The 26,797-nt window shown below is 39.8% G+C and overlaps 1 pseudogene; it reads right to left on the bottom strand.

Annotated features, from left to right (window-relative positions):
* The window catches only part of LOC149256112 (uncharacterized), a 39,459-nt pseudogene that overhangs the window by 3,690 nt on the left and 8,972 nt on the right, over positions 1–26,797 (bottom strand).

Here is a 26,797-nt window from a genome sequence, read left to right on the forward strand (position 1 = left end):
CCTTTGCCCAAATATGTGTGAAAATGGACTGATGTGGAGCCCTTCTTGAAGCGATAATTTTAGAAATATATTATGAAGAATGGGTGGAGACTGTGGACTATGAGTACATCCCATTTAGGTGCTGCAAACGCCATGAACATGGGCATTTATTTAGAGACTACCCAACAAACAATATGGAAGGAAATGCGAAAACTACTGACGATAAAAATCACGAGGGTTTTACCAAGGTTGGGAGCAAAGGGAAAGGTCGTAAATGCCCACAAGATAAGATGAATGAGGATAGAAATTCAAGACACAATCATTTCAAGATCCTACAGGAAGAAGAGGAGAACAAGGAAACAATCCAAGATATGTAGAACATAAACAATGAGAAGGGAAAGGAAGCTGACATGGAGGATATCATAGTAAAAAACCAACAAAAGGACAATCTACAAAGCTTTATGGAGAAATGTAGGGACCATGAGATGACTCCGAGTGAAGCAGGAATGGAGGATGATGAACTACAGGAGGTTCTAGATAGGGAAAATCTAGATCTAGAAAACTTTCTGAACAACAGACGACCATAGGAGTATATTCCCAGCGAAAAGAGGATTATGACAGGGTGCAACATATCTTTCTATGGAGATCATAATCAAAGGGAACTAGAGTCAAAAGAAATCATGAAAGCCAAGAGCATAGTGGGGTCAAAATGATGGAGAAAGTACAGGCACAATCTCCAAAGAACTCAGGTAGGAAAAGAGGAAGAAAAAGACAAAATGAGCCACTGAACGAATGTGGGGAACTACTAATTAACTCAGGTAAGATGAAAGATTTGATGAGTTATTCCTTTGTTAGTCTTTCTTAATGAAGCTCACAAGCTGGAATATTAGAGGCATAGGAAATAAAAGGAAACAAAGGAATCTTAGTAATAGAATTAAAGAAGAAAAAATAGATATGGTTTTTATTCAAGAGACAAAATATTCGATGGATAAGTTTAGAAAAATTCATAATAAGTGGCTAATCCAGTATGAGTATCTATAGGTTAAAGCAAGCAACTCGGTGGGGGGGATTCTCACGCTTGGGATCCATAGAAATTTGGAATCCTAGATGCTGAAGCATCCATGAACTATCTTTCTTTGGTTTGTCAACGTGTAGGTGATAAGGAAATATACATGATCACAAATGTTTATGGACCTCGGAAGCTAGCAGACAAGCTCAAGCTTCTCATCTCCCTTGAGGATCTAAGGGCAAGACACCCCAACATTCCCTAGATCATTGCTGGAGATTTCAATATGATAAGATCTCTCTCAGAGAAAAAATGTGGCATTAGATAGTTAGGAAGAGACTCCATGGCCTTCTAGAACTTTGTAATGAACATGGGTCTTGTGGACACTGAAACAATAAATGGAACCTTCACCTAGAACAACAAGAGGGGAGGGGCTTCTCAAGTTGCCTCCAAAATGGATAGATTTATTATTTCAGAGGACCTCATTCTCAGAGGCCCTACCATGACAGTTTCTATCCTACCCTTTGGAGGATTGGATCACTGGCCTGTACAGCTGGAATCCACCTTTATGGGCACACCAAGAAACAAACCTTTTAGGTTCAAAAATGCTTGGCTCTCTAACCCTACATTCACCAGTAATAGTGACAAATGGTGGAGAGAGGATTTGAACATTCAAGGCACTAGAATTCTCATTCTCCAACAGAAACTCAAACATACAAATCCAAAATTAAAGATTGGAACAAAAATGAATTTGGTGATATCTTCAAAGACAAAAGAGAAGCTGAGCAGAAGCTCTAGGAGATCAATTAGATCAGTATCACATATGGATTTACTGAGGAGTGGCAACAACTAACTGACCCTTTGCAGGGAGAATGGGAAGAGTGATGCTTGCAAGAGGAAATATTCTAGAGACAAAAATCAAGGATACTATGGGTTAGAGAGGGAGAAAGGAATACAAAATTCTTTCACAAATCCACCATGACTCATAGGGCACATAACAAAATCACAAAGCTCAAAGATTCTCAAGGGGTAGAGGTTGTCTCTCACAACGATATGGAATTGATCCTTGTACAACACTTCCTCAGTATAGTAGAGGAACCTCTAGAGGACAGATCTAGGTTCATTGCCCAATTCACTCAGTATATCCCTTAGATGGTCACCAGGGAGGACAACCACAATCTTAATAGGCTAGTATCAGAAGAGGAGGTTAGTGGAGTGATTAATGAAATGAAAAATGGAAAAGCTCCAGGCCCGGATGGATTCAATGTAGACTTCTTCAAAGCCTACTGGGAAGTAGTCAAACATGATATCCTTGTGGTGGTGGAAGACTCAAGAAAATCCAAAAAGGTTTTGAAGACTCTTAATGTTTCCTTCATTGATTTAATCCCAAAACAAGAAAATTCCATGATTTGGATGGCTTCAGACCCATAGCCTTATGTAATGTGGTGTACAAAATGATTTCCAAAGTGATAGCTAATAGACTCAAACCCTTTCTACCATCTCTCATGTTGGACGAGAAAACGGGCTATGTGGAAGGAAGACAAATCCTCAACAACATCATCCAAGCTCATGAGGTGGTATACTCTCTCAAAATCAACAAACAAGTTGGCATGATCATTCAGTTGGACCTAGTGAAAGCCTATGACAAGCTAAGTTGGTATTACATAAGAGCAATTCTAAAAGCCTATGGCTTTGGCCAAAATTGGATAGGATGGGTTATGGCACTTATCACCACGACCAGGTTTTCCATACTGCTGAATGGAGCTCCTTCAGGAACCTTCGCACCCTCCAAAAGTCTCTGACAGGGAGATCAACTCTCTCCTTTCCTCTTCGTTCTCATGATGGAAGTGCTAGGAAGAGCGATTAAAATGGAAAATGCTAAAGGTCAGATCCTGGGTATCAAGCTCACCTTGGATGGAGTAGCAAACACTCATGAACAATTTGTGGATGATACTATGTTGCAGGGCATACCCACAGGCATGGAAGCCAATGAAATCAAACACATCTTAAGTGACTTTTCTGTGGCAGCAGGGATAGAGGTAAGCCTCAAAAAATCAAAAGTTTTTTTCTTTAACACTAACATTTCTATTCAGAGAAATATTACTAGAATTCTTGGGTTTAAAAGGGAATAGCTACCTTCCAAGTATCTAGGCATACCCCTTAATGATAAACCTCTAAAAAGCTTTGAAATTCGGACTCTAGGTTCAGAACGATTTCAGCCCAAATGGGTTTTTTTTTAGCATCTGTAACTTTGCATTAAAAAAGTTATAATGAAAAAGAAACAATGACGTGTTTGGAGCAACGAAACCCTAATATCCAAAGCTCTGATAGCAAATGTTATAAAACCAACTCACAAAAAAATAGAAAAGATAGATAAACACCTCAGAAATAATCCTCTTTGAGGGGGAAACCTCCTTTACATTACACAAATGAACAATTCTCCGATGATACAAACGACAAGACCTCCTTTCTATATATAGGAGTCTAAGGGGTCATAATATAATCAGAGCCGACATAACAATAATAATGTAAGGGCACAATAATAACAATATTGGGATTCTATGGGGCACAATAATAACAATATGGGAACTACAAGGGTACAACAATATAATAAGGGGGTTGTGCTAATAACAATAAGGGGTTACAATAGTAGCATAGGGGCCTAACATTACAATTCAACATAATCCAGCCCATGATCACTTAGATGAGTGGTCAATTTATAAGAAAATGAAGGAGGTTTTGTCATAAATGGTGGCATTAAATGACCTTCCATACTTAGAATTAGTTCCATGGAGGAAGTGACAAGAGGATAGGATGCACCTTAACTCATTCCTCATCCATTTTCAAGCTCATAAGAGTTGATAAGTGAGGGATACAAGAAGTAGGTGAAGGGGAGAATTGACCATAAACTGATTCATATGGAATCATCTTGGTGGTGGCATGATAGTTAGTATTATACCACCATTCGGTAGAGGTAACCATTATACCCATTGATGTTGCTTTTTTGAAATGAAACACCTAAGGTAGGTCTCCAGACATTTGTTGACTGCTTCAGTTTGACCATCAGTTTTGGGATGATAGGAAGTACTTAGTTGGAGTTGGGTGCCTTGTAGCTTGAAATGTTCCTACCAAAAGTTACTAGTGAAGATCAGGTCACGATTAGATACAATGGAATTGGGCATGCCATGCAGTTTGAAGATCTGGTCCATGAAATATTGAACCACAAAAGTGGGGGTAAATGGGTGGGGTAGGGGGAAAAATGAACATACTTAGAGAGTTTGTCCATAACCACCATGATGACTTACTTGTTGCCTAGTTTTGGAAGACCAATAATGAAATCCATAGAAACATCTGTCCATGTTGAGGTAGGGATGGGAAAGGGTAGTAAGAATGTCATTTTTCATGCCTGTCCAAAAGAAGGAATGACAAGTGCAAGCATAAGTCTTCTGAAAGCCTGCATGCCCTGCAATGGGAGACAAGTGAAACTTTGCCAAAATGCGTGTTTTGAGGGTCAATGTTGGTGATATCACTACTCTATCCTTATAGTGAAGAATCTCATCCTTCCAAGAGTAGCCCCGTGTGGAATTAGAATATGCTCGCAAGTTATTAATGAGTTGGGAAAGTGAAGGATGTGAAAACCATTCCTTGTGGGCTTCTTCAATCCAATCTGGAATGGCAAGAGAGATTTCTAGTAGGATACTATCCTACTCAAATTGGCATTATAAAGCATCTACTATGACATTTTTGCGTCCTTTCTTGTAAATTATCTCCTAATCATATCCCAACATTTTGGCTGGCCATTTATTTTGGTGTGGCAAGGATAGACATTCATCCAAAAAATATTTGAGTCTTTGATGGTCTATGTGGATTTGGAAACGCCGCCCCAATAAGTATGGTTGCCAAGTACCCACTGCATGTAAGTTGGCCATCATCTCGTTCTCATAGGAAGATCATCCCAGATGTTTCCCACTTAGTTGTTGGCTAGTGAAGGCCAGGGGTTGACCTTCCCAGATTAAGACATCACCAATACCTGTACCTGAAGCATCACATTCAATTGAAAAATACTTGGTGAAGTTGAGTAGTGCCAAAATGGGGGTGGAATACATGGCCTATTTGAGAGTCGTAAATGAATATTTGGGGATAGCCCGAGCGAAGATCTAGATTAGTAAAGAATTGAGAACCATTTAGTTCATTCGCAAATCATTAACAAATGGGATAGGGAATTTATATTTCCTTGATGATTTTTTCAATTTCATTCTTTTGGGCGAAACGGTATCTATATGGGTGGACATTCAGTGGTTGTGCCCCTGGGTCAAAAGTGATGCTATGATCATGTTACCCTCTAGAGGGTGGAAGCTCGTGAGGTTTGTCAAAAACCTACAGGTGTCTATTTAAGACTTGTTGCATCTTAGGATGAATATGAAGAGTAGTGGGCTCGATCGCCTGGATGGCATTAAATTGTGTGATAACTCCATGATGGCCATTTTTTAACGATTTTTCCATTCGATGCAAACTGATGATAGAAGGAGTACCTGCCTAGAGTCCATGGAGGGTATGCATGTGGTCATTCTGCTTAAAGCTCATATCTAATGCTTATAAATACATTTTGAATGGGCCTAGTGTGCGAAGAAATTCAACGCCCAGGACAATGTGACAACCACCCACGTTGATGGAAAACATGTGGGTCACTAGGTGGTAATTGGTGAGCACCAGTATTGCAGTAATAATGTTGTGACTCGTGGGCTGCCTACTTTACTCTTATCAACCTGGTAGTTCATAACAAACTTGGAAGCATCAGTGTTGTATACACAAGTACTAGTTCTTACTGCAGGATGTCACTTGGTCAGCTGGCCCAAGATCACTAGGAGCTCAAGCCAACCTCTATGGATTCCAGAAGAAGATATATATGTGATGAAAGGAGAGAAAGATTACTCTACAGATGCTACTCTAACTACAGAAAGGAGAAAGAATGAAATGTAAAGCAAACCTAGTAAACCCTACCTTACCAACTAATCCTACTTTTGCATAAAGCACTATGAACCATGAAAGAAATATCATTACCTACCCAAGGAAGTAAACAACATCTACCTAAGCTATTTCTAGAAGTAAATAAGCAGAACGCATCTTTCTGGATTTTTATGTATTTTTATGTGAATTTGACATGCCTATAATTTATTGTGTGTGAATGTGGCAGCGAATAGGTGGCGTTGGAGGGTGCCTTTTGGAATTGATAGGATGTCGGATGGTGTGGATGGGTCCTAGGATGGCTCAAGTGGCCTTCTGGAGGATTTTCCCACACTCAGCCTTCAAAAGGAAGCCTACAGGAAAATCTACAAGAGGACACAGGAAATCTACAGGAGGAAAACTAGGCAACTACAGGAGGCCTACAGGAGGAGGTCACGAGCAGTTTTCACTATTTTGAGGGTGTGAGAATGGACGGAAAATGTTGATGAAGGTTGGAATGAGGTGTTCGGGCACCTAGGGTCTACCAAGAATCACCAGGAGAGAGGAAGATGATTGGGTTTGCTCAAGGAGAGATGAAGAAGTTCTATGGAAAATGCAGGAAACTAAGGCAGAATTGAGGTGAGGCTTGGACGACCTGTAGGGCATGGATTAGATGGAGGATTGGGTGGCTGATAGGCTGGTCTACTAGTAGAAGAGATCTGCTCCAAAGTAACTGACAATCAACCAATAAGATCAAAGAAGTAATGAAATTAGTGCATCTAGAAAAAATAGAGTTTTGCATAAAAATGGTCTAAACTATGCTCTATGAAAGGAAATGCTGAGAAATGCTGCAAGAAATGAAAGCATGAATGAATAATATTGCAAATAAATAAGTGAGCATGATGAAGAAGATCTGAGGTAAAGCAAAGCTAGACTATTAACCTACTAAAAGTTGTAAACACTAGAAGTCCTATGAATGAGGAAAATCTATGTTTTTGGGACAGCAAGAGGGTCTTTGCCTCAAATCATGGTCCCAAATGGAGGTAGAGATGCCAAGGCACTATTGATGGCCTTTTGAATCTTCTTTTCATCACCGCTTAACCTGCTATAGAGAGCAAAAATGGAAAATTTCTTAACCATAAAAGAAATACATCTAACAACAACCTAATATAAAAACTGAAATAAACATAAAAATACAAGTAAATAGGAGCTTGAGTTTTTGGATTGGGCCCTAACCGAAGATCTTCAGCCCTTTGAGGTAACTCAATACTAACTCAAAAAGGATTCCATTTTTATTTCCAGAACAATAGCAAGATTACATGAAACTGTCACAAAATAATAAGCTAGAAGTTGAGAAGATTTTACATAAGAAAAAATCCAACAAAAATCCCACACTAGTGAGGTTGTAGGCGTTTCTACTTATATAAATGAAGTTACCAACAACTTCCTTAAAATCAGGGAGGCTTGTGTCCCAAAACTCGAGATAATCATCAGTCATCCTCCACTTGCTCGACTGCCTTCTAATGCATGATTTGGCTGCTTGTACTTTGAGTTGAATGAAGGGGAATTCAAAGTGAGGAGTAATAAATGAGGGGGATTGCATCCTATAAGTCCTCTCCTTTGTCCAGTTTGAGTTATTTCTACATTTGTCCACTTGTTCCTTGCCTTTGACCTCAAAATTCATCAGTAATCTGTGTTAAACAAATGTTAGACCACATGGCATCATAACTAACTCACCTCACTCCATAAGCCTAAGTATAATCTGGAAATCATACAATAAGATAAGAGAATGGTTGATTTGTCTAGGTTAGGAGATAAAATAGGCCCATATAATTACCCATTTATGAGTCTCATCATCACCCCCCTACTAAAGGTGTTGCTCATCCTCTGAGAAACTTAGTCCATCTCCTCATCTTTTATGGCCCTGGTGGCCTCCCTCGTATCCCAGGCTTCTGATGTGGTCTACTCTTCCTTGTCATAAAATCTTGCCTTCCTTTCTATCTCTTCCCACTACTCCTCCTCTTCTTCTTCTCTTCTGCCTTCCAACATGCCTAACAGTAGTGGGGGACTCAGTTTGAGGCCAATCTAGTTGACCTTCTACCTCTGCATGGAGTGCTTATACATTGGCACTCTTTTCAATGCCTCCTTCAGCCTCATGGGGGAATGATATTGCCTGATCTGCAAACTGTGTGGTAAGGTGTTCCATCTCCTCATGCATGCATGAACATAGTCATCCCCAAGTAGCCTTTCCATATCCTCAAAATGTGCAATGTCTTGTGCTTGATTGGTGAGATATCTAGGGGAAATCTAAGGGTCATTGGCAAGCAGGTTTTCTTTGTTGATGAGTACGATAGGATCTGATGGCTCAACTCTTATCATTAATGGCTCCTTCTTCTCCTTTATCATCAATCTTTTTATTTCCGCTACCCTCAATTCTTCATGGTTCATCCATGAGACCATGGCCATTAATTGTAGGTCCCCTAGCTTGGCATTGGGGTCCCACACATTCATTTTTCTGTGGGCCATGTTATACAGGTAGAATTCTGTCATCTTTGGTTTATCCTCTAAGGTGCTTTGGTCACACAAATCCATACTTCCTGTAATCTTGGAAAGGCATTGTTCCTCTTTGTGCCAAAGTCTTTATCTGGAATTGAAGCCATTAGTCCTTTAGATAGAGGCCATAGGATTTGGCTAATGTTCTGCATTGAAATGCCTTCATGGATAAGTTGGCCATGCATGCCAGCCAAGTCTCTTTCTCTTGCAGTTGCCTCCTTAGCAATTCATTTTTAGTTTCAAGGTGGCTTCTTGTAATTGCTTCCTTGTGTGTGATAGCACTATCCTCTCTGCCCATTTCTCTGAGTTTGTTTTCCATATGGCCAATATAATCCTCAACTCCTTTGGATTTGGCTATCTGCATCCACCTACGTGTTCTTATTTTCTCTTTATCTAATTCAAAGCATAGTGGAATTGCAAATTTTTGTGGAATTATCCTTCCTCCCTCAAGTAGATAGTAGTAGGAGGAAAGACTAGGCTGGGGATCATATTCTTATAGATCTATTTCTTCCTCCTATACTTGAGGTTGTCCTTCCATCCTTTCCTCAAGATTTTGGGTCTCTTGTAGTTTTGACAATGTCTCCTGTAGAACTGTCTGAGCCTCATATAGGACTATTTTTGGGTCCTGTATTTCTACCTTTTCTTTCCTTGTGGGAGATCTAGGAGTCCCCCTTCCATATGTGATAGGCGCCTTGGAAGAGGATTATTTTCCTTGGGTAGAGGGTGAATATTCAATTGTAATTGGCACTTTTGAAAAGGGTTGAGGTTTGCATGTTTTGATTCTTGTGCTCTTCCTAGCCTTGAAATACATGGAGGCATGCATTTTCCTCTTTTTCTTTGGCTTGATTGGTTTACTAAGGGTAGTGAGGGCAACTATTGCCTCCCTTTCCAGAGTATCAAGGGACCCTTCTCCTTGTTCTGCCTTTTCTGCCTCTTTTTCTCCTCCTTCTGTCTCCTTTTGTCTCTGTTTGCTCTGTTTCTTCCTGCTCTGTTTCTTCAGCATTCTCCTCCTCTATCTTAGTTTCTTCCTCCTTCCTCGCTTGTTCTCCTAAATCACCAGTGGCTTCACCTTCTCCCCCTTGATGCACTTCCCCCTCACTGCCAGTAGGACTGATATCATAGGTTAAGGCCTTTATGTCATCCTCAGCTGTTATGTTTCGGAAGACTTCCCATGCTATAGGGAGTGTAAATCTATGGATGGCCTCTTCCACTAGGATTTTGACTAACCCATGGTGAGCTAGTTGCTCTGAATTCCCTTCTTGAACTTTAGTGCTGGAGTCAATGAGGGACTGCAGGAGGAAGTAGGGGATGTTGAGATTTTGAGGGGCTGGAGTGTCCATGTGATACCTTAATTCATGAAGGATTCTAAAGTGATAACCATAGAAAATGTTGTACCTCCCCTCACAGGATATGAATTTGATTATTTGGTAGCTAACCTTATCCCAAGGATATGGTATGCTAGCCCTTCTAATGCCATTTTTATCCTCTACAGGGGTTTCATTGTTTTGGAAAAAGTTTTTCTTGGGAGCCTGGCCAATTGGTTTCTCATCCTTGCTCCAAGGCAGCACAAGATGAAGGGTAGTGACCTTACTGATAAATTCAGGGGTTATATGCATGGAAAGACCTCTAAAGCTGACAGTGACATGAGTTCTTGTGTGGGGTACCAGAGAGAGAGAAAACTCTTGGGCAATCTCCTCATCAAAACCTCAGAATTTCTCAAAGAAATTCATCCAATTTGCCCTTGTGAAGATGTTTATTGCCTATGGATGTGCATGGAGCTTGGTGGAGTTGGTGGGCTCTTATCTCATAAATCCTCCTATAATTTTGTTTATACTCTTTTGGGAAACTGAATGTGGAGATGGAGACAACGATTTTTGAGAAGAATAGAGAAACAGAGACTGTTTTTTTTTCTTTTTAAATAAGAATAATTTTTGTATGTATTTCCTCCTCCTAAAGCTTTATTTCCTCCTCAAATTGAAACCATTGCTTGCATATATTTATATTCAATGGGGGCATGCATGGAACCTACCTCCTCAGACTGAAATTCATGCTAAAACCCATGTTTTCTTGCTTCAAAACAACTCACTGCCCCTCCTGTAGAAGCATGTTGTCCCTCCTGTAGAATTCCTTTAGGTGCTCGTGTAGAACCTGTAACTGCTCTTGTAGAAAATGCCAAGAGCAAGAATATGGTAGAGATCGATGGAGGAAGATGGTTATGAGGCTGTGGGGCCACAAGGAGACTATTGTAGCTGATTTACGAGGAGAGAATGAAGGAAAATGTGGTGAGAGTGCTCGGGAAGGAGTACTTATTACCCTATATGGATATTTTCGGTGATGGGGGTTGAGCTGGCAAAGTATATGTTGGCCATATTTGGATCATTGGTCCCCACTTGCCTTGTCATCATGGCCCTTCCTTGTAACATGTAGTCTAACGAGACGGAGGAGTTGCCCAAAAAGTTATAGAAATTATGGTCATATTTAGAGAAAATCCTACAACGATTTTTGTAAATCTAAGTTATAGTCATTAAACTTCAAAAATTTAGGTGTCCTAGACATTTTTGATGGTGCTGAATCCATTTCCATAATCAAAAACAAAATTCATATATTGCCGCTCCAAGATTTTTTGAAATATTTTTGCCCGGATTCTAACTACTTTTGACCATCCAGGAAATTCCTCCGCCTCATTAGACGGCTCCTCCTTGGAATCATCCCTCATGATTGCATCGGAGTTCACACTTCCTCCACTACCTATCCTTGACATCTTTCTTGAGTTGACTGTGCACACGTGTGGGTGACATCTCGGATGAGTGGAGTCAACTAGATGAAGGTGGCTAAGTTAACTGGCCACCTTTCCCTCCTTCAACCTCAACCATCTCGTTGCTTTTGCATGAACCCTAATTACACAAATGCAAATAGAGGAGCAGGTTAGTTACTTACCTATGATCCAAATGTATTTACTGTGAGGTGTTGTGGCTCTCTCTCTTCCGCATGCCTTGATTTGTTTTGATGCATGTTGTTTACTTGCTAATGTGTGGCTATGTCTTGTAGAGGTTCTTCTTTGGGTGGGTCTAAGCTTCAGGTGCCTTCTCAACCTTCATGTTTGAATTCTCCTACTGCTAGTGCTGGGTTTTGATGGGATCAACTGCTAGAGGAATTCCTACAGGAGCTCTTGTAGTTTTTTCTCCCCTTGAAACTTCAGCTTCTTTTTGTGCTTGGAGCTGCAAGGAGGATTCCGAGGATGTAGATAAAGATGGAGAGGTAATAGGTAGGCTTCAGGTGAGGTGGATGTTGTTGTTTCCTCTCTTATTTTTTTGTTTTTTTCTTTTCCGGAAAAACTCTTTTTTGTCTTTTTCTTGGACAGGAAGAAGAATAATGCTTGGGGTGTGATGCAAGCTTGGAAATGATGGAAAGAAGGTTTGAAGATTGTATGAGGGTTTATAGGTTCTTCATGAAGCTTACCTGTCCCCCAGATTACCTTTTAAATCCATTTCTGGCTCTCTATAATTCCTACATGAGCCTCCTATACAAAATATAGAACCTCCTATAGAAAACATAGTTTTTGAAAAAGAAGCATAGCGGGGTGAAAGAAATGCCAAAAATGATGGAGAAAAGTGTGGGAAAGTAGGATAGGTACTGGTGTGGATGTTAGGGTCCCCTTGGCAACTTCTTCTTCTTCTTCTTCTTGGAAATAATACTGAGAGGGGGGTGAATCAGTATTATTAAGTCAATAAAACTTTTCCATTCCCATACTCTGATTCATATATGCTACTTCAGTTAAGAATACTGGCGTATATTCAGTAAACTTATGATTCAGTTAATTGATCTTCAAAGAGTGCATTAGAACATTATTAACCATATTAACAGTAAACAGGTGTAGTAAAATAGAACAGATCATCACACATAAGCCACACACATGAACACCATGATATAAGGTGGAAACCCAATGTGGGAGAAAACCACCTGCTGCAAGTCATCTCAATCTTCTTCTTAATAAGAAAATCATTTTACAAAAGTTATGTACTAGTGCAGTCCCTTACCAGTACGCATGCCACTACCTGCAGAGATCTACAACCCTCTCTCGTTCTCCAGTCTCTCCTGGAAGGGAGCTACAACCCCCATAGTTCTTGTACTAGCCAGTCCATTTACTAGTACGCAGGTTGCTACCTGCTACAACGCTCCAAAGTTTTCAACTGCTACTGGAAGGGAGCTACCACCCCCTTAGCTCTTGTACTAGCTAAGATACTAGCACGTAGGTGCCGACCTACAATCTTCTCTCCTCCAGGTACCACATTTCATACATTTTCATACTGGATACTCCTAAAGCACAACACATAATCTGAAAGGCCACATTTCATCCAATTTTCATACTGGACCCATTAATCATTGAAGCACATAATCAATCAATCTTCTAAATCTCCCAAACACCAGATCAATACATATACAAGGATAATATGTGAGTTAGCAACCAAATCTAGTCCATCAAATCACATAAAGATAAGTCATTAAGAACTTGATCCATTCCACCATCAATACTAAAGCTAAACATAATCATGTTGTTATCAGAAATCAATACCAGTAACCAGACATCAATTATGCACCTAGAACCCTGCAGAATAGTCAAATGTAGTTAAAACAAATTTCAAGCAGGGTCTGCAACTTCACCAATAGACATCTGCGAAAATCCGCGCCTCTGTTGCTTTCTGATATGCAGGTATCCACACCTGCACAGTCTTCTTATCTGCGGGTATCTACACCTGCGCACTCTTCTGCTCTGTGGGTATCTGCACCTGCACCGTGTCGCACCTGCGGTCCTGCGGCTACATCCGCACCAGTGCACTCTTCTACTCTGCGGGTATCCGCACCTGCACCGTGTTGCTCCTGCGGTCTTGTGGGTATCGATAGTTTTTCAGTCTTCAAGCATACCCCAGACTATCAGATCTACAGATCTGATCATGTGCCATGGAGATCAGTCAATAATACTCAGGTTTCTCCTTGATTCAGATCCAGATCTGCTCCATAACCCCAATCACAAATATTTCAGATCTAGCACTTATTAGATATTCCATTCATTCAGATTGATCATTTGCCAAATGATCTCCTTCCTCTTTTATAGTCTTAGGCCTTTCACAATACCACGGTCCAAAACGTTAATAACACAATACAATGAACCCAATACTTGGGGTCAACACTTTTGGATGCAATACCACAAACCAAAACCATAGGATCAAAAACTGTCGGGCTAATACCATGAGCAAACCATGAAAGTGCGTGAGCTTTTCTCTTCATGAAAGGAACTTTTCTCTGCATGAAAGTGCGTGAAATTTTCTCTATATGAAAAAAACTTTTCTCTGCATGAAAGTGCGTGAACTTTTCTATACATGAAAGAAAACTTTTCTCTGCATGAAAGTGCGTGAACTTTTCTCTACATGAAAGAAACTTTTATCTTCATGAAAGTGCGTGAACTTTTCTCTACATGAAAGAAACTTTTATCCTCATGAAAGTGCGTGAACTTTTCTCTACATGAAAGAAACCTTTTATCTGCATGAAATTGCGTGAACTTTGCTGCACTATAATTTATCATCTGAGGTGAATGGGTTGCTGTCAAGTACAACATATGTACCATAATGCCAAAAATCTCCTCCTTTGGACTTGATGGCAAAGCTAATCTTGTCATACTGAGAATTGTCATTTGATTCCTTTGAGTTGTCCTGCATCCCATGTATTATGTCACATCTGATATCTCTTCTGTAGATTCATCTGATTGTATATAAGTGAGATGTTCTTCTATGAGAGGGTTGCCATCAAGTACAACACATGCATCATAATGCCAACAATTTCCCCCTTTGGACTTGATGGAAAAAACACCAAATCACTCTCCCCCTTTGACATCAAGGGCAAAGGGTGGACCAAGATATGCTCTTTCCTTGATATACATTCCGCTGTCCATACTCCCCCTAAGTGCCTGCTGAAGTCTCTGAATGAGCTCCCCCTTTGTATATGCCATGGTGCACTAATCTGTCCATGTTCCTTCTGAGTACATGCTGAAATCTCTGCTCTACTGAAGTGAGTTGTTCATGCTCCCCCTAACTGTAAGCAAGGTTTGCAAAAGATGTTCTATAAGAAAGAACATGACTCTATACATCATAAGTGACCTTCCTATCACCAAAGACTCATACATACAACTCTCTCCTACCAAAATGATAACACAAGAGTATAACATCATTCATCCTAGGCATAGTGGGGAAACCAACATAGGCCATTAGATGACCTTGATAATGACTGAAATATTTCATCATCCTTCCTATGCGTAGAGGGGGTACAAATTTCATCATATGGCCCAAAGAGATCTCATCAAATGACTACAATAGAGACACACTATTACATCATGAGACTTGATATGACCTTTACATTGAATGATATACATGACCTTTATAACAGAGACCAATCATCTAAATAAGATCATGGTAGACATTGACAACGACACTGTATGATCTGCTCCATAGCATCTGTCAACAACAACTAGACCAGCAACTTGTATTAGTGTATAAATCATCAAGGTATGTCCGTATCAACTCATCCTTTTGAATAGAATTCTGTATATACAAAATCATTTATCATATGTGAGAAACACCATAGCCATCCAGATCTGCATGGACCAAGTATCATCAATTGGGAATATCTGAATCAATCGACATATGTACGAAACAACCTATCATCATATAGGTAAGAACTCATCATCATCATGTTTCCAACAATGCAACTTTGAATAATCATCCATGTATCCAGCCAACAATCCTCATCCATATATGTGCCAAGAACAATAGGAATCTGGCATCACAACTGTAAAATATGATCTCTATGCATATGACGACAACAACAATGAGTGACTCATCATCAAGTAAAAAATATGTGAGTTCAAGCTATGTACTTCTCCTTATCCTTATGAAGATCAACCACAAATATGATCTAAATATCAACTATGTAACCCCAAGAATCATCTGAATAACTCATAACCATATCATAGCAAGATGAATCATTTATCCATATAAGCATCATCACCAAGGACTATTAACCATAATGCCAACAATGCATTAAAAGCATATGCTCCCCCTAAACTTGTGCCATCTTGTTTACTGTCAGATCTGATCATGCATATCATCAAGACATCATCATTATCAAGTTACAAACAAAACACTTCTAACCATCAAGTCATTTCCACACATCATTAGCAAATTGTAACCATTATCAAATAGCACAAATAATAAACCGAATCATAACTAATCCTTTTCCTGAACCTGTCGCTACTGCCTTTCCTCAAACAATCATATACGCAACTATGCCATAACCAACTCACGTATATACGTGACTTCTCTTTAAGAAACTTGCGTATGATATTTAGGAAACTGAAGTTTTACACTTCCAGCTCCCTCTAATTCTGTTATGTTTGTATGTTGTGCTGTGCTGCCTCTTTCTGACTGTACTTCTTTCTTCTTTCGCATCTTCAAGTGTGATGATGATGTTTTCTCCTTTTGGTATGGTGCCCATACTTTGTTCCTGCATTCCTTAGCTATATGTCCAAGCTTGTTACATGTGTAACATCTTACATGTCTCATATTTCTTCTATAGCAATCAACAGCTCTATGACCAAACATATTGCAAGCAAAGCAATATACATTAAAGTGCCTTGAATGTGATGATCTTTCTGCATGATGGTCTTGAACCCTTCTTCTTCTACATCTGGCTGCAACATGTCCAAGATTATGACATACATAACATTCAACATTATTCATAGGAGGAGTAAAAGATTTTCTTTGAAGAATTTCTTTCCTTGGTTGATGATGAGATTGACCTTTCATCTCCTTATTGAGCATTTCAGATTTTGCAGTAAAGTCCCTTGTCTTATTTCCTGAACTAGATTCACCTTCAATAGATTCATGAAAACCAAGACCAGTTTTGATAGCAGGAGACCTTTGAATACTAATAATATCATCCAAAATCTTAGTACTATCTTGAAATCGTAAGATCTTATATTTTTCTTCTAATTTGTCCTTTAGAATGGTTACCTCAACCTGACGATGCTCTTCCTTTTCACGATGCTGCTTCTTCATGTTTTCTTCAACTTTTCTTTCTTCTTCCAACTGATGTCTTAGATTGAGGACTTCATTTTCTTGTTTTTCATGAGCTTGGAGAAGTTCGTTATTCTGCTTCTTTGATTCTTCAAGATCTTCCTTCAGCAAGAGGATCGTAGATTCAAGACTTTCATAGTAACTGGATCTATCTTTGAGTTTCTTGATTGTTGTGCTCTTCTCACTGACTTCATCTATTGGAGATGTTACTTCATCCTACAACTTTTGATATTTGTCTTTGAATAACTTCCTTACCTTGTTTCCTTCCTCTAGTTGAGCCTTTAGTTTGGTAGCTTCTTCTTTGAAGGCACATTCCCTTTTGTTCAATAGATCTTGTTGATCTCTAATTTTGTCTGTAAACCTTTTAAATTCTGCCTCTATTTGATATCTTTCTTGCTCACCCATAAAAGCAAATTCAGTTGTTTCGCTATCACTTTCATATTTTCCAAATGGATAGATAGCTGGAACATCAAGGATAACAAATTCATACCTGATAGTTCATCTTCATTCTGAAATGATTCTGAATCTGAAGTGCTTCTTCCACATAATCCCCAATCGATTCTCCCACTGTCATAGTTCTTCTGAGATGTATTCTTCTGCTTAGGCACTTTCGTCTTAAGCTTCTTTCCCATTGTTCCACGGATCTCCTTCAAGCGATCAAGCTTCTACAAAAGGACCTGCTCTAATACCAATTGTTTCAAATAATATTGGGGGGGGTGAATCAGTGTTATTAAGTCAATAAAACTTTTTCATTTCCATACTCTGATTCATATATGCTGCTTCATTTAAGAATACCCGCATATATTCAGTAAACTTATGATTCAGTTAATTGATCTTCAATGACTGCATTAGAACATTATTAACCATATTAACAGTAAACAGGTGCAGTAAAATAAAACAGATCATCACACATAAGTCACACACATGAACACCATGATATAAGGTGGAAACCCAATGTGGGAGAAAACCACCTGCTGCAAGTCATCTCAATCTTCTTCTTAATAAGAAAATCCTTTTACAAAAGTTCTGTACTAGTTCAGTCCTTTACCAGTACGCAGGCTACTACCTTCAGAGAGCTACAACCCTCTCTCATTCTCCAGTCTCTCCTAGAAGGGAGCTACAACCCCCATAGTTCTTGTACTAGCCGATCCATTTACTAGTACGCAGGCTGCTACTTGCTACAATGCTCCAAAGTTTTCAACTGCTAATGGAAGGGAGCTACCACCCCCTTAGCTCTTGTACTAGCTAAGATACTAGTACGTAGGCGCCGGCCTACAATCGTCTCTCCTCCAGGTACCACATTTCATACATTTTCATACTGGATTCTCATGAAGCACAACACATAATTTGAAAGGCCACGTTTCATCCAATTTTCATACTGGACCCATTAATCATTGAAGCACATAATAAATCAATCTTCTGAATCACCCAAACACCAGATCAATACATATACAAGGATAATATGTGAGTTAGCAACCAGATCTAGTCCATCAGATCACATAAAGATAAGTCATTAAGAACTTGATCCATTCAACCATCAATACTGAAGCTAAACATAATCATGTTGTTATCAGAACTCAATACTAGTAACTAGACATCAATTATGCACCCAGAACCCTACAGAATAGTCAAAGGCAGTTAAAACAAATTTCAAGCAGGGTCCGCAACTTCACCAATAGACATCTGTGAACATCCGCGCCTATGTTGCTTTCTGATATGTGGGTATCTACACCTGCACAGTCTTCTTATCTGCGAGTATCCGCACCTGTGCACTCTTCTGCTCTGCGGGTATCAGCACCTGCACAGTCTTCTTATCTGCGGGTATCCGCACCTGCGCACTCTTTTGCTTTGCAGGTATCCGCACCTGCACACTCTTCTAATCTGTGTGTATCCGCACCTGCACCGTGTTGCTCCTGCAGTCCTGCGGGTACAGATAGTTTTCCAGTCTTCAAGCATACCCCAGACTATCAGATCTACAGATCTGATCATCGCCATGGATATCAGTCAATAATACTCAGGTTTCTCCTTGACTAAGATCCAGATCTGCTCCATAACCCCAGTCCCAAATATTTCAGATCTAGCACTTATTAGATATTCCATTCATTCAGATTGATCATTTGCCAAATGATCTCCTTCCTGTTTTATAGTCTTAGGCCTTTCACAATACCATGGTCCAAAACCATAATAACACAATACCATGAACAATACTTGGGGTCAACACTTTTGGATGCGATACCATGGACCAAAACCATAGGATCAAAAACTATCGGGCTAATACCATGAGCCAACCATGAAAGTGCGTGAGCTTTCCTCTTCATGAAAGGAACTTTTCTCTGCATGAAAGTGCGTAAACTTTTCTCTATATGAAAGAAACTTTTCTTTGCATGAAAGTGCGTGAACTTTTCTCTACATGAAAGAAACTTTTCTCTGCATGAAAGTGCGTGAACATTTCTCTACATGAAAGAAACTTTTATCTTCATGAAAGTGAATGAACTTTTCTCTACATGAAAGAAACTTTTATCTTCATGAAAGTGCCTGAACTTTTCTCTACACGAAAGAAACCTTTTATCTTCATGAAAGTGTGTGAACTTTGCTGAACTATAATTTATCATCTGAGATGAATGGGTTGCCATCAAGTACAACATATGTACCATAATATCAACAATCTCCCCCTTTGGACTTGATGGCAAAGCTAATCTTGTCATACTGAGAATTGTCATTTGATTCCTTTGAGTTGTCCTACATCCCATGTATTATGTCACATCTGATATCTCTTATGTAGATTCATCTGATTGTATATAAGTGAGATGTTCTTCTATGAGAGGGTTGCCATCACGTACAAAACATGCATCATAATGCCAACACTTGTAGTCCTCCTGCAACCTACAATGCAAATGAAAATTCACTTTCTTTCTCTCTCTCTTTTTTTTTTTTGAAAACAACTAGGGCGCCTCAAGGAGGTTTTCACCAATTTCCTTCCCTGGGCACTTCCAAGGGAGGTTTTCACCGAAGAATCTTATTTTTATCTTCTTCTTTTTTGACATCATTCGGCCGCCTCAGAAGAGGTTTTCAACCCAATGATGGGACTTAAGTGCCTCATGGAGGTTTTCACTTGACTCCTTATTTTTTATTTCTCTTTTTCTTTTTCTTCAGTGAGTGGGTGAAGTGGAGGCTAAGACATGCTCCACTACCATCACTGTCTTATTTATATCTTCAATGAACAGTCGCTTGGAGAGGGGTTTCTTGTAGACTTTCAAACAGTGTCCATTGACAAGCATGGGGATGGCTTCATCATCAATGGTTCTGATCAGAATTGAACCATTGTCATTGCATTTCTCCATAGTTTAGGGTCCCAACCATCTTGTCCTTAGCTTGCCTTTGAAATATTTGTATCTTGAATCATAGAGTAGTGCCCAATCTTCCCCTTGGAATTACTTCTTCTCGATATTTTTTTCATGCCATCTCTTTCTCTAAAATTGAACTACCTCTCTATGGAGAAGGGCCTACAATCTATGTTCACCCAATCCATTGAGCTGAAGTAATCTTTCTTTTTGTGCATGGCTGAGGTCTAGGTCTAGCTGGGATGCCAACCTTAGGATATTGAATTCAAATTCCATTGATAGAATAGCCTTGTTCCCATAGACTAGCTCATACAGTGTGAACGTTGTGGTGGTCTTCCATGTTGTGTTGTAGGCCCAAGTGGCATCAACTAATTTGTCCACCTAGTCTTTTCTGCCATTGCTCACAACCTTGGTCGGGATCCCTTCCAATGCTCTGTTAGTGACCTCAACCTGCCCATTAGCTTGTGGTTAGTAAGGGGTTGAAGTCCTGTTCTTGATTCTATGATGTGTGAGCAGGTATTCAATCAAATTAGAAATGAGCTAACTACCTTGATCTATGACCAACTCTCTTGGATACCTGAACTTGTAGAATATGTTCTCTCTCAAAAACTCAACTACTTTTTCCTCTGTCGTTGCTTTGATTTATTTTGTCTCTACCCACTTTGTGAGGTAATCGGTGCACATAATAATGTATTGTTTCTTCTTTGAAGGAGGGCTCATATGACCCACGAAGTCCATTCCCCACTTCTTAAATGGATCAAAGGTCACTTAAGGTTGCATGGGCATCTCATCCTTTGGAGTAGGTTTCCCCATCCTCTGACACCGATCAGACTGGCTGGTATATCTCCTCACATCCTGATGAAGAGTGGGCTAGTAGTAGCTTGCTTGCAATATCTTGAAGGCAGATTTTTTTTGCTGCAAAATGACCTCCACAAGGCCCATCATGACAGGTCAGGAGGATTTCAAAGACTTCATCCTCCCTGACACATCTTCTCAAGATCTGATCTGGGCCTGCTTGAAGAGATTGCCACCAATCCACGTGAAAGGGTTGCTTTTCATTACTATCTTGCTCTTCTCTTTTGAGGACCGGTGTGGTGGGAACTGTGCCAAAACCAATTAGTTTGCTATATCAGCAAACCATTGGGAGAGTACCGAGATAGAAAATAGGTGTTCATCTAGAATTTGGTCATCCACCAATCCTTCTTCACCTGTAGGAAAATTTACTCTAGACAAAAAGTCAGCAACAACATTTTCTTTACCAGACTTATTAATAATGGTCAAATCAAACTACTGTAGTAACAACAACAATCTAATAATGCGAGCATTCAAATCTGGTTTGTTCATTAAATATCTAATTGCAGCATGATCAGTGTGTAGAAAGGTTTGATAGCTTGTGATATAATGTCTGAATTTGTTTAAGGAATGCACGACAACTAGGAGTTCCTTCTCAGTCACTGTATAGTTTACCTCTTCCTTGGACAAGTTTTTGCTTATAAAGTATATGGCATAAGGTAAATTTTCATCAGTTTGTCCTAAAGCTGCTCCTATTGCTTTGTTCAAGGCATCTATGTGAATGTGGAAAGGTAGGGCCCAGTTTGGGCCTCTTAGAATTGGGACAATCACGAGATTTCTCTTCAAGGTATCTAGGGCTTCTTGACAGTTTTCCCATCATATGAACTCAACATCTTTTCCTAAGAGGCCAAACAAAGGAGAAGCTAGCTTGCTGAAATCTTTCATGAATCTCCTATAATACCCAGCTAAGCCTAGGAAAATTTTCACATCTCTCACTTTTTGAGGAGGTGGGACCCTTTATATGATGGCAATTTTGTTGTGGTCCACCTGCAGTCCTTGCTGAGATATTACATGACCTAGCACGGTCCCTTCAGTCATCAAGAATTCGAATTTTTCCGGACTGAGGGACAAGTTCATCTCAATACACTTATCTAGAACTTTTCTTAAGTTAGACAAAGCTTCCTGAAAGTCAGAGCCATATGGACTAAAATCATACATGTATATTTCTACTGCATCATGAAACAATTTAGAAAATATACTCAATACCGCTCTTTGGAAAGTAGCTGGAGCATTGCACAAACCAAAAGGAAGGACTTGGTATGCAAAGGAACACCAAGGACAAGTGAGAGTTGTCTTATCTTGGTCTTCCAGGCTGATTTGAATTTGATTGTACCTGCTAAACCCATCTAAGAAAGAGAAAAACATTTTCCCTGCTAGACTGTCTAACACTTTATCTATGAAAGCTAAAGGAAAATGGTCCTTTTTAGTGGCTCTGTTCAATTCTCGATGGTCGACATTGATTCTCCACTTATCATTTTTCTTTGGCACTAGCACCAAAGGAGAGACCCATTCACTGTCAGAGATGGGATAGATGAATCATGCATCAAGAAATTTTTGCAGTTCTTCCTTAACAATATCTTTAAGTGATGGATTCATCCTCCTTTGAGGCTACCTGAGTGGCTTGCAATCCTCCTTGATGTATACATGATGAGTACATACTGAAGGGTGCACTCCTTTCATCTCCTTATAACTCCAGGCAAAGGCATCTTGGTTTTTTCTCAACAAGCTACACAGTTCCTTCTCTTGGGAAGTGGACAGGGATGGATTGATTTTCAAGGATCTTTCTGTGCCAAACTCTATATTCTTAACATGGAGAGGAGTGGAGTCGGCCGAAAAAAGATCAGCTGAGGGGTTGTTTTTGGTTTCTCTTACTATTTCCTGTAACGGTGATAGACTGGGAGGTGGAATATGAATCATATTTCCAATCATATCGTCCTCATCTTGAAGTTTCCGCCTCATGGTGATTTCTAATGCAAAAAGCAGTGTCAAATAGACTTCATCCTCATCTTCCTCCTCAAACGAGAGAGGTAGATCATGTTCTAGAAAGGGTTCGACATGAGAATATAGGATTAACTATTTGGACATGTGCACATTCTTTATGGTCATGTTCTCAGCTCGACAGCTGATGTAGGCATCAGCGATAGCCAACCAAGGTCTTCCCAGAATGAGAGGATACCTAGTGACCTTTGACTTTGGCTCGAGAACTAATAAATCAGTGGGGTACTCCAAAGATCAATGGAGACCATCACATTTTCCACAATCCCCTCAGGGGTCATGGTGGAGTCGTCTGCTAGTTGTAGCACAGTCATGGTCTTCCTCAATGAGCCATGGAGGTTGAGTTTGAGCATTGTGTCCTTTTTCATCACATTAATGGCAGCTCCTAGATCAATCAAGGTGTGTGGGATCATGGTGCCATTGATGTGGACATCAACTATTGGGCTTCGAGGGTCCAGATATTTTGGACAGATTACCTTCCTTAGCATGAGGTTAGAGAGTTTCCCTATGACATTGATGGTTGGGGCATCTCTCTTGTGCCTTCCTCGATGCTTAAAGCACTTCTCTTTGATCAACGTACTATAGATAGGCACATCTTTTATGGCTTGCAGAAGTGGTATCTTCACACATAAATGTTTCAATTCTCGCAGGAGTTTAGTTTCTTCTGAGGTAGGCTAGACTGTCAGAGACAGTCTCTCAAGAAAGGGTGGAATTTCTTTAGGTTCACTTCCCTCTTTATCTTCCTCAACCTCCCTGGGTGGAGGTTGTCTATCTGGGAGAACTTTCCTAGATCACAAGCTAATTTCTTGAATCTCCACAACATAAGTTGGGCATGATTTTTCCCCAATATACACTTGCTAAACTTGTCTATTGTTTGGGTTTGGATTTTGTAGGGCAGGAATTTGGGGTTGATTTGGTGGAGTAGGAGATAACGATTGTGGTTGGGCAGGTGGTGGAGGCAAAAGAGTGGCAAGAGAGTTGTATTGCAGTCTCCACCTCTGATGAGGTGCATTCCATTAAGGTTGTGTTTGAGCATAGGATTGAAATGAATGGGTGGTTGGTTGGGCATGATATTGAGATTTGAAGGACCAAGTTGGACGCGTGGACCATGAAGGATGAGTTGGAAGGCCCCAAGAAGGTATGAAGGTGACTTGGCTGGGGTTGTAGTATGCCTGAGATGTCCGTTGCATTCTCTGCTAGTATGGTCTAGGTCCATGCGACCTCCTTTGGTTTATGTAATAGAGTTGTTCAGTGACTCCCTCAGGCCCTTGATATACATCTTTAAGTCTAGTTAAAGAATGACACTTATCTATAGAATTATTTTCTTTACAGACTGAACAAACCTCTGTAGAGTTCAATGGCCATTCATTCCTAAGATGCCTCCTCATGCATCTAGGGAAAGAATGGCCAAAGCCCTCTCTGCTTCCTCTTGTTTCCTTTTGATATGAAAGGTATCCATTTGCATGGGAAGATTCTGCAACATCTTAATCTTGAAGTCTTCCATCATGTTTCCAACTTCTCCTTTAATGGATGAGTTAGAGGAATAAGTATTGGCCATGGGTTGACTCCCCCTACCTTTCTTTCTGGTTTCTCTAGAATGGTTTCTAAAAATAGTATTTATGTCCTCATAGGACAATTGGTAGATGTCTCCCCCAGCTAGTAGATGGAGGGTGTCTAAAAGATCTTTCTGAATTCCCTTGAGCAGGACTAGCTCTAGAGACTCAGGATCAAGTGTACACCTGGCCATTTTGCAACTGAGCTGGAAGTTCTCTTCATAGTCTTCCAGGGACTCATCACTTCCTATAGTCATTAAGAAAATTTCTTCTTTAGTATCTTTTGACCTACAATAGCCTCAATACTTGTTGTTAAAGACTTGTTACATCTAAGCCCAAGTTGTGATGTTATTTCCAGGTAATCCCATGAACCAGCGTAGTACTGCATCCTTGAAAGTAGAAGGGAATAGTTTCAACTTTTGCTCATCGTCTGCATAGTCATAGGTTCGACAGATAACAACAAACTCGAATAAAAAGGTCCCAGGATGTTCTGTAGTTAGACCATGGAAATGAGGTAGGGCGTAAGGGCTTATATTCTTCATTTTGGTGTTCCGATTAATCTCTCGAATGGGAAAGGTACCCTCTATGCTCTCAACATTCCCCCTAGCACTTCTGTGTTCAACCATTGGCTCCAAAGGAATGTTTTCTTCTTCTTCTTCCCCTATAGGTTCTTCAAATATGTCATGTTGTTCACCTAAGGGTTTTTTTTTATCGCTGCCCGTCAGGAAGAGAGAAGCCTGGGTGTTTGAAGTAGTGGGGGTGTTGGGAAAAAATTTACTGATTTATCTCTATTCCTACGAGGCATGAACGGAAATATTTTTTGGTTGGTTTTTGTTTCTTTTTCCCCAGACTGATAATACCTGCAGAAACTAAAATTGATTGAACAAAAAAAATTCAACTAGCTGAAATGAACGTGCTGAAATGAAATTTTCCGAATTGAAGAGGAAAGCAAGGAAATGCGGAACTTGAAAGAAGAGAAATGACTAGTCTACTTTTGTTGAAATAAACTATTAGTAGAATATTGCAATAGAAAATATAGGAAAGCAGTAATCACAAAATACTCTAACACTTCCCCAGCAACGACACCAAAAAGTGGTGAGCACCAGTATTACAACAATAATGCTACAATTCTTGGGATGCCTACTTCACTGTTATCAACTTGGTAGTTAGTAACAAACTTGGAAGCATCAGTGTTGTATGAACAAGTACTAGTTCCTACTGCATGTTGTCACTTAATCAGTTGCCTTGAGCTCCTAGTGGTCTTGCACCGACTGACCAAGTGGCAACCTAGAGTAAGAACTAGTACTTGTGCATATAACACCGATGCTTCCAAGTTTGTTACGAACTACCGGGTTCATAAGAGTAAAGTAGGCAGCCCAAGAGTTGCATCATTATTGCTGCAATACTGGTGCTCACTACCTTTTTTATAGGATAGCTAAGGGGGTCTTCTCGATGCTTTTCCCACACTCAACCTTCAAAAGGAAGCATACAGGAAAATCTACAAGACAAAGTAAATCTATAGGAGGAAAACATGGCAACTACAGAAGGCCTACAGGAGGAGGCCGACAACAGTTTTCGCTGTTTTGAGGATGTGAGAGTGGTTGGAAGAGGTGGATGAAGGTTGGAATGAGGTGTTAGGGCACCTAGGGTCTACCAAGAATCACTAGGAGACAGGAAGAAGTTCTATGGAAAATGCAGGAAAGTAAGGCAGAATTGAGGTGAGGCTTGCACGACCTGTAGGGCATGGATCAGATGGAGGATGGGATGGCTAACATGTTGGCCTACTACTATAAGAGATCTGCTGCAAATGATACTCAACCAATAAGATCAAATAAGCAATGAAATGAGTGCATCTAGAAAAAAACAAAGTTTTTCATAAAAATGGTTTAAACTATGATCTATGAAAAGAAATGTTGAGAAATGCTGCAAGAAAGGAAAGCATCAAAGAAGGCTACTGAAAGTAAATAAGTTAGCATGATGAAGAAGATCTGAAACAAAGTGAAGCTAGACTATTAACCTACTAAAAGCTGCAAACACTATAAGTCCTATGAATGAGGAAAATCTATGTTTCTGGGTAGCAAGAGGGTGTTTGCCTCAAATCATGGTCCCAAAGGGAGGTAGAGAGGCCAACGCACTATTGCTAGTCTTTTTAGTCTTCGTTTTTATCACTACTTAACCTGCTATAGGGAGCACAAATGGAGGAAAACCACTCAATCATCAAAAGCAACCTAGTCTTAACCATAAAAGAAATACATCTAACATCAACCTAATATACAAAATAAAATAAACATTCAAATACAATTAAAGAGGATCTTGGTTGCTTGGATTGGGCCCTAACCCAAGAGCTTCAGCCCTCAGAGGTAACTCAGTGTTAACTCAAAAATGATTCTGCCTTTATTTCCAAAACAATAGCAAGATTATGTGAAACTGTCACAAAATAATAAGCTC

This window comes from Pinus tabuliformis, chromosome 7, assembly GCF_031772625.1.
Source record: "Pinus tabuliformis cultivar Carrire ecotype Pingquan chromosome 7, CPIR1, whole genome shotgun sequence".
NCBI lineage: Eukaryota > Viridiplantae > Streptophyta > Pinopsida > Pinales > Pinaceae > Pinus > Pinus tabuliformis.